Here is a 10303-nt window from a genome sequence, read left to right as displayed (position 1 = left end):
TGTTATATTTTACTGTACACATGCACAAATACTGTTTATTATGAGAGAACATGATATTCGAACATCCAACATCTCGAAGGTCAAGAAATTAAACAACAAATTTGTCGACGGTTTTGCTTCAATAACTTTTTTATTCCGACGTCTACGGTTTTGAAACAAAAAACCGAGGGGAGCACAAACACCGTAGAGCCGAAAGGGCTTATTCATTTAAAAGAAATATAAATATAAACTGGCTTAACGGGTGAAAATATCCGCTACTCCTTCACGAAAAACACTTAAACGACGCCATCTTTGAGGTTTTGCAACAACTTTCTCACTTAAACGCGGTAAGCTCCCGTATACGCGTGCCCCCCCTGAACATAGAAATCCTAATTCTTCTTGTATTTTGAAATTGTGTAAGCCTGTAATTGTTTTATTCAGTTCATAATGTTGTTCCGTATGATTCGTTCATAAATAAGTGAATAAAGTTAATCCCGAACGTGTATTATTGTCGATCGCACAACGAAATGAAACTCGTTGGCAATAATTAGGAGGTCCTAATGCGATCTGGATTGTTAGTCATTTTGGTGGTGGAGATTTAATGAGTCGCGTTATGAGAAAAATGGGCTGAATTCATGTGCGTAAAGTGTCATCCCAGATTAGCCTGTACCGTCCGCACAGGCTTATCAGGGACGACACTTTCCGCCTTAACTTGATTTTCGGTAAGGAGGGACTTCCTTGAAACTAAAAATACCATAAAAGCGGAAAGTGTCGTCCCTGATTAGCCTGTGCGGACTGCACAGGCTAATCAGGGATGACACTTTACGCACATGTATTAAGCCCAGTTTTCTCAGAACGCGGCTCTTATGCCCATAAACGGTATCGCAAGGTTTGATGATTATAGGATGTAAACTATAGTTCAAGAGCGGTCAAGGTTAATTTTGCAAATTGTGTATGATTCAATGATCAAAATTCATTTGTGTCCCAAGTGATTGGCCTTGTCGTTGAACTTGGTCGAGATATTGCGATCACACAATTTTAAACAAAATTTCTTATTTTATCGTATTTAAATTGTATAATTAGATAGGGGTGAAGGTTTAATGCTGCGCTGATCAGTAGATAATAAATTACCACAATTAGATTTGATTTTTTTTCGAAGTTTTGCTTTGCATCACTTAAGTTTAAAACGTGAACATGAACTAATTACGAGTGAAATCTGAGTTTTTAATGTTTGGCAGTCAACAACAATTTAATAAGTGTTTGACGCAAAAATAGTTCTAAGTGATGACAAATACAAAAAAAAACAGAGAATATCTAGGCGCTCATCTGATGGCATCCGTAATTATGTACAACTTCGAACTGTTATGTACAACTTCGAACTGTTTTTTAATTTTCACAACATCCGACAACGTTGTTTTATATTTATATAGTTTAACATATTACTGGTATGTATATATATATATGTTAGGTTACATGCCTGTCGTCTGGGAATGCATATAGGTACATTGTTACATTGAACTTTCCGAATAAAATGACAAATATCGTGAAACATGCACTGGACCTGGTGACTTAACAACACATAATAAATCTCGAAAATGACTTGTCTTATGTATAAAAACTGATCCATAATTATTTTATACTCCGCCGTTAAATAAGATTTTGCGAGTCTTAGAAACGATGGTTTTGCAGTTACAATGTTATTTGACAACAACCATTTTCTGACAGATTTCACCGATGAATGTGACCCGCTAGTACATTAGTTTAAATAGTTATATAATGAAAAAGTTGTTTTGTTATAAATTGTAAAATGCATTGCTTGTTTGACCAGATAATAGAGTGCAAGTGTTTGTGTGGCGTTTGTTGATTTCTGGTGCATAGGGATATATTGCTAACAAGCATCGGAAAGACACACCATCGGTCATTCTCCCCACAACCAATACATACTCTTCATCAGAAAGACGCACCATCGGTAATTACCCCCAATAACCAACACTTACACGTCATTTATTTCGATTCTTACGCGACTGTAAATGGTATGCGTCTGTATTATCAGGGTAAGGCCACGACTTTTATATTTCTTGGTTTACAAAACCGCCGACCCTAATTTTGGAAAAAGGGAAAAAAAATAAAATCGGAAAATCGTCTTTTTTTTAAATATTTTATTCCCGACCGCACTGCAAAACGAGCGAAACGAGAAAAAAAACCGATCCGGTTTGAGTACGGTTGCGAATAAAATCAAGTAAGTACAATCAACGATTGGTTCACATATATTGCAGAGATCGGGATATTTTTCAATGTGACACATTATGTACCAGTCCTTTTATGGGCACTTCTCAAATTTATTTCGGGTAAAAATTACAGACAATAAGAAAATCAGCGTCAGTAAAATGTCGACCCCATCAAAATTTATTTCCGAGTCTGTGACGCAACTATATTGTTTAACATGTTAATTATATTAAACAAACCCGATATTATAGTAGATAAAAAAGTATTTGATAATTAGTATAAATAATCCAATAAAACACTGCCATTATTTACGATATATGTGTTTAGGAATTTTGTAAACACGTCCGCCATAGTTTATAGGAACTGTACAGAAAGTTTGGAAATCGGAACAAATCGGTATATCTCGGAAAATCATTGATAAATGTATTTGTCGTTTCAATGCTTAGGGTCGAGTAATTTCGGCGAATCGGAACTCAACTTGCGTAAAACACTAGCTCAATTAACCATTAAACTCCGCCTCCGTTCTCGGCAAAAGATTCGAAGGCGGAGCTATGCACGTGCTTTTATTAAATTGGAGGATTGCAATTGAGAAACAAACACACGATTGGTTCGGCATGTTGATTGCTAGACAAAGGAAGCCAATTTTTTCGGCGCGAAATTTGTCGCTTTATTGCTTCCGACAGAAAGCGGCTTTCCTTTGATGACGTCAAACTGTCAATTCACACAGACTGCACATTTTCGGAAGACTTTAACTGACTCATTGTTTACAATTCCGGTAAAAAAAACACTTGCTTACATTAAACTTTGGATTAAATTATCAAAATAAAGCAAAAGCGAAGTTGACAAATATGATTAAATTAATTCGCATCAGTTCAAATAAGACGTTTTGCGTTGTAAATCAACGAGTTTTCATGACAACAATAACTTTGACAAACATTACCGCGACGACGCATGGATCGATCTACCTCGATTTTTTTCATGTACGATCTCATAAGTCGAGTAAGAGCAAACACATACCGGGTAATTTGTGTATGAGTAGTTTATCTTATATAAGATTTATGCAACGGGCATTGCATTGCGTAATGAAGCGCATCGAATTATGGAAATGAAGCGCAGTTTTTCGTTTTAATGGGAGAAGAACGCATGTCATGTAATGGAGTGTTTAAAATTGCCTGATGTTACAAAAGGTGCTTTTAGGACTCATTTCATTTGAAGATATAGATGTGTTTCATTGCATAATTTGATTTTTTGTCTCTGTGTTAAGGTTATAAAAGATATGTTGTCTTTGTTCTGATGTTATTAGTATTAACTTTTTTTTCCGATGTTTTTTTTTTTTTTTTTTTTTTTTCGACCGCCCGATGGACCATTTTCAAAATAATTTTGTAAACCAATAAAAAAAAAAGTCGTGGCCTAATGAAGTAGATTAAACTTTTTTTCATGTGGTCCATGATGTAAAACATCAACAAATTTCAAAATGACGTAGGCTTCGTAATTTAAGCAAACGTCGTTTGTAAATAAAGGTAGATCATGTTTGTGTCACAAGCATGACTTTTCTTTGCTGTTTAATGCACACGTGTGCCAACAATTTGATAGATCGCGCCTTAATGCTTGTGTGTTTTTTTCCTGAATAATCCATGTTTAAAAATTACAAGGCTGTTTCCATGTTTCGTACCCATGGGTCTAAGGCTAAATAGCCCATAGTTACTTTTTGTTCTCTTTGTTATTAGAAAATAATTCGCATGTCGTGGTAGAACGGCCAATATTGATTAATTAAGTGTTTTCATGCGCAGACAAGACTTTCTTGTCCGACAATTTTAGATAATCATAGAAGGTCGTGTTACAGTTTATTATATTCAGCTTATTTATGTGACGCTCAAAAGAAATGTGAAGGATAGACTCGTAAATACAATAATCTATAAGCAAAACGTTTTGTAAAATATATTTCAGAAAGAATTATATTATAAGCACCGTTCTTTTTAAAACATAAACGTGTTCTGTAATTTCTTTGTAAAACGATTTGCCATGAAAGCAAATATAAAGTGTTTTTATTGTTTGCTGTGCACAAAACTATTTCCTAGTTTACTATGATCGAAACCTCAGAAATACCATGGAATTCAATGGCTGATTTGAAAGTAAGTGACGAATTGCCAATACAAGGCAGCAAATTAAAATATATTAGAGCGACCCAGTGCAAACAACATCGTTGTGTTCATAGTGGTTATATTGATGTTCCAATCAGGTCTGTTTTTGACAAAAATACTAACGTGATTACGAAGTTTATAATCTGAACAGGTCATCATGCCTGGCGAGAAATCAATAGACAGCGTCTCTTTTGAACTGTTTAGGTGTGGTCGAACTAGAATTGGGGACTTCCAACAGTGAAAACTGCTGCTTGAAATTTTTGTCATCTTCTCATTATGTTGGAACAATTTTCTAATAGTCAGTTTTGAAACGACATCGCAAGTAAATATCACTGCTCAATACACATGTTTATCTGTGTTTTAACCGCTTTATAATAGCACTTTATAATGCTTTCTTTTTAAATTTGATGCTACCAAAGAGTATGTCTTAAATAGCTTAATCTTCTTTGTTTTTAAAAAATAACCTTTTAAAAATTCTTATGGCTGGCCTTGACTCGAGAAATATGAAATGTGCAATAATAACGTCAATATTTTAAGTCGAAGTTCACCACTCCTTTGGATATCTTAGTTTATCCACTAATGTTTTTATTATATCGAGATTTAATAAATCCAAGAGCGTTTTATATTATGCCAGGGCTACGCTTAAACTAAATTACAATCCGAAACGTAGGAAACTGTTTCTAACATTGAATGTAATTTGAGAAACCAACGGGATTTGAAAATTGAATTTGCTTAATTGTATGAGCCTCGAGCTGGAAAAAACTGGTGTTAATCGTGTGCTTAAGTGTCTTCCAAGATTGGCCTGTGAAGTCCACATCCGCTTATCAGGGCGACACTTTCCACCTTGACTGGAATTGAGTTTTGTAGAGACTTTCATTAACGAAACATTCCATGAAAGCGGGATGTGCTGTCCCTGATAAGCATGTGCGTGTACTTTTTGTACATGAATTAAGGTCGTTAAAAATGGCCTTGATAGAAAATACACCAAAACAATTATTCTTCCATCTCGACGAAGCATGCTTCATGAGGCTGTGCATTTATTCATTTAAGGTGATTAGCTTTTTATGTTAGGTTATAAAAATATGTATATAAAATAGTATAGCGGACTTTCCTTCTGTTATTACGTTGATGATACAATATAAAGCGTTCTCGGTAAGTCTTTACTACGGTGTAGTACAGTGAAAATAATTGCTATTGGACGAGAGCTGAATACACTGTCCCTCATCACGCCGTACGTGGTCAGTAAACGATTTGTAAATAATAATGTTGCCGAATGTTGGCAGTTATGTTATTCGCGATGCCACGAATACATGTAAGTAACAATCAATTAACCGTTTATTTAAGGATTCATCAACTACTTAGTGAAAATGTACACGTGAACCTGCAGGAGAAGCTGTTCGTAGAGGTGGAAGCCTGTATGGCCGGAACATGAGAGCCTGCAGGAGAAGCTGTTCGGAGAAGTGGAGGCATTCATGGCCGGGACATGTGAGCCTGCAGGAGAAGCTGTTCGGAGTGGTGGAGGCATGTATGGCCGGAACATGTGAGCCTGCAGGAGAATCTGTTCTGAGTGGTGGAGGCATGTATGGCCGGAACATGTGAGTCTGAAGGAGAAGCTGTTCGGAGAGGTGGAGGCATGTATGACCGGAACATGTGAACCTGCAGGAGAATCTGTTCTGAGTGGTGGATGCATGTATGGCCGGAACATGTGAGCCTGCAGGAGAATCTGTTCGGAGTGGTGGAGGCATGTATGGCCGGAACATGTGAGCCTGCAGGAGTAGCTGTTCGGAGTGGTGGAGGCATGTATGACCGGAACATGTGAGCCTGCAGGAGAAGCTGTTCGGAGTGGTGGAGGCATGTATGACCGGAACATGTGAGCCTGCAGGAGAAGCTGTTCGGAGTGGTGGAGGCATGTATGATCAGAACATGTGAGCCTGCAGGAGAATCTGTTCTGAGTGGTGGAGGCATGTATGGCCGGAACATGTGAGTCTGCAGGAGAAGCTGTTCGGAGAGGTGGAGGCATGTATGACCGGAACATGTGAACCTGCAGGAGAATCTGTTCTGAGTGGTGGATGCATGTATGGCCGGAACATGTGAGCCTGCAGGAGAATCTGTTCTGAGTGGTGGATGCATGTATGGCCGGAACACGTGAGCCTGCAGGAAAAGCTGTTCGGAGTTGTGGAGGCATGTATGGCCGGAACATGTGAGCCTGCAGGAGAAGCTGTTCGGAGTGGTGGAGGCATGTATGACCGGAACATGTGAGCCTGCAGGAGAAGCTGTTCGGAGTGGTGGAGGCATGTATGGCCGGAACATGTGAGCCTGCAGGAGAAGCTGTTCGGAGTGGTGGAGGCATGTATGACCGGAACATGTAAGCCTGCAGGAGAAGCTGTTCGGAGTGGTGGAGGCAGTATGATCGGAACATGTGAGCCTGCAGGAGAAGCTGTTCTGAGTGGTGGAGGCATGTATGGCCGGAACACGTGAGCCTGCAGGAGAAGCTGTTCGGATTGGTGGAGGCATGTATGGCCGGAGCACGTGAGCCTGCAGGAAAAGCCTTTCGGAGTGGTTGATGCATGTATGGCCGGAACATGTGAGCCTGCAGGAGAAGCTGTTCGGAGAGGTGGAGGCATGTATGGCCGGAACATGTGAGCCTGTAGTATAAGCTGTTCAGACAGGTGGAGGATTGATTGCCGGAATACGTGAGCCTGCAGGAGAAGCTGTTCGGAGAGGTGGAGGCTCTACAAAAGAGAACCCATTTCATCCTTGCCTCCGAACGTAATTTGTAGCTAGTAAATGTCGACCAAATCACATCTACGCAAGCCGATAGCATGCAAAGAAATACAGTGGTAGATAAAATTGAAAATTCTGCGTTTGGACATTTTCTTTAGTTTAGGGGCTTTAATGACTCATGCTTCCATTATCTCATCTGGTGATATAATTCGATTCTCTCATGATGACGTCTCTAAAGTTCAAGTTATCGTATTTATTGCTAATTCGATTCTGGTCATTGTTTGCAATAGTCTATTTTGTCTTTTTTTTCTTACCAATCATATAGCTGTAGTAAATTTTAAATTAAACGCAACGGATGAGCTTGCGCGATGTTAAACAGTTATAATGTTTACATTTATTACATTGATTTTTTTGGTTAAAGTCACGTTTAAAATCTAAGCGTGTTTCTTTTATTCTCTTGAGAGATTATGTTTCCCATAATGGATTACAATGTCAGACATTCTAACGCAATTATTGTGTAATGATGACATTAAATGTTATTACAAATTGTAATATGATATTAATGAGCATCAAGCGGTTAAAGTGTGTTTAAAATTGTGAATATTTTGAAGATAATGCGTGAAGGATAAAAAAGTTAGTATCAATTAACCCCGACCGCTCGTTATTATTTTTTGCCGACCATACACCGTTTGCTTTAATTATGCGTAATTTAATAAGAGCTGAAACCTCTCACCTCATTTGATGACACATTCACTGGGGATTTTTGGAACGGTGTTGCTGTCATCCATTATCCAAATTTCAAGTGATAACAGAATTCGATGATGAAACTGGCTGTCATTGGAGATTGGAGATATGCATTAGGGAATGATAAATCTGTTTCCACTGAACATATTTAAGAAACTTACCTGACGTTAAAACTAACAGGACGTTCAAGCTAAATGGCTGCCAAACAAAAGTGTTGCTTTTTCCCGTCTGATACTTCGTTTTGCATGCCTGTCAATACGTCGGGTATGTACGAAATGCTTACACATTCTCTAAGCACATTATATAAGACAATATAAGGTATTTGCTATGAAGTGTTACATTAATCTCAAAAAGAACCTAAATCAACTCATACTTGCACGATCTGTATAAGCGACATAGGTTAACCGCACGCATAATAATGTTTTGGATTTATAATGAATAATAGTTCGGATATTGTATTCGTGATTTTGTTCGCATTTAGCCAGCGGTAAATGATACATGTAATTCTTGTTTTTTTTATGTTCGAAATGTGATTGAATTTCGCGATGTATATTAATTGCTGATGAAACTTTCGAAAATAAGTCTGAAAGATACGTCGCTTGGTAATTTTTTTCATGAACCATATTGCAAGATTACGTCGCTTTGATACAATTATTTTATGGAAAAATTGCCAAGATACGTCGCTTGGTAAATCATTTTTACAGACAGACAGACAGACAGACAATTTTATTGGCGAATACAATCAGTACATAGCCATATAAACATAGCAAATATTTCAATTAAATAGCATGTCAAGGAAATGTGATTGGCATACTGTTATTTTAATTCCGGAGAATGTTCTTAACAAATTTGATGTGAGATAATTAATTACCATTGTCATCCAGACGCCTTGCAAGTTGCAGTCAATACTAACTTTCGATAATAAAGCTTGCTTTCCTAATACTGTTTTTTGTAGTTGCATTATGACTTAAGTGTTATTATTTAAACTAAACCCAGTAATAAACGATTCATACACTGGCATGTGTACATGCAAAAAGCCAGTAAATTATGGAAAAGTTGACATAAAAACAGACATCATCGGTATTAAAATATCAACACTACAGCTTTTCATTCTGCAAATATTTATGAATTTCCATTTATGTCTCCCCACTGAGTAATTTATATTCAGAAGACCAGCACGTTAAGCAGCGCGAAATAAAACGTGCAACAGTTTCTTAATTAATACATTGCCGCATAAAAAACATCACACGATCAGACACTGTAAGTCGCTGCACATACATATGTATTAAAATGCATTATATTTTGAACATACGAGCGTGAAAGAGAGTTATCGAAATTCTATGTTAATGCAAATTTCCATAACATGACAATTTCGTTGCTGTGATGAACATCAAAAAATTTATACTCTAACGTGAAATTAAATTGAAACGTGTCATATTTATTACACATTTTGATTTGAATGAATCAAGTTGTCCTATTGAGTTATTTTATTTTTTACAAATACAATAACAATATTAAGGCACCAGCAACAAAAAAACTATTATTCACAAATAAATAAAGAGCAAAAAGAAATGAAACGCACCCAATCAGCACCATGGTAAAGAAGATTTTAAAAGTTCGTTTTATGTTTTCATTGCAAATACTACAAAACTACTGGATATTATGAATATTTTCGAATGTCAACGGTGGGTAGTTTAATGCAATTCGTGATACAACGAGTACCTGCAATTAACATAATCGATTAACCGTATAACTAAGATGATATTGGGTTTTCAACAAACATTGCGATATCAAACTAAGAACATTTCGACCGATGCATGTCAGTTTAAGCACATGCTAGGGCAGACAACACATTGTGTGGAGCGAACATATGCCCTAAGCCGAGTTTTCACATAGCTAAGCTCATATGCGCGTTTGCCCTGTTAAAGGGTTTGGTGTAATTCGTTTTTTATATTGAAGGGATAGTCTCACGCTACTTAACCATTTTATTTCTATCGAATCGCATTTTAATCAGTTTAGATGTAATGTACAATAAATGAAGCTGCATATTAAGTTAGAAAATTAGTTGGATAATGTCATTTAGGATTAAGGAGCAGTGTGGCCCATTCAATTGACTGTATGTTCACTAATGTGCACTTTGAAAGCTTAGTTCTTAGTTCGTTCCACTGAAAATGCGAAGGAAGATAAACGCAAAGAGAGAAATGATCGTAAATCATATTTGTACAGCGTTAAACGTTCTCAATCTTCAGTAATGAAAAACGTGACTGGACCTAATCTGATGATATTAAGAGATATTTTCACCATTGCATAAACAATAAAGCAACTTTGAAACCTCGAACGAATCGTAAATAAAACTCTTGACAACAAATTAATTAACTCCTCTTCGAAATCCGGATAAACCTTAAGCTATTACAACAACAAAACACGCCAAAAAAAGGCACACCGAGAACACAATAATATACAGTTTGTAGGAACTCACTGGACTGAAA

The sequence above is a fragment of the Dreissena polymorpha genome, chromosome 2, assembly GCF_020536995.1.
Source record: "Dreissena polymorpha isolate Duluth1 chromosome 2, UMN_Dpol_1.0, whole genome shotgun sequence".
In the NCBI taxonomy this organism is placed as follows: Eukaryota; Metazoa; Mollusca; class Bivalvia; order Myida; family Dreissenidae; genus Dreissena; species Dreissena polymorpha.
Note: the sequence above shows the minus strand (reverse complement) of the source record.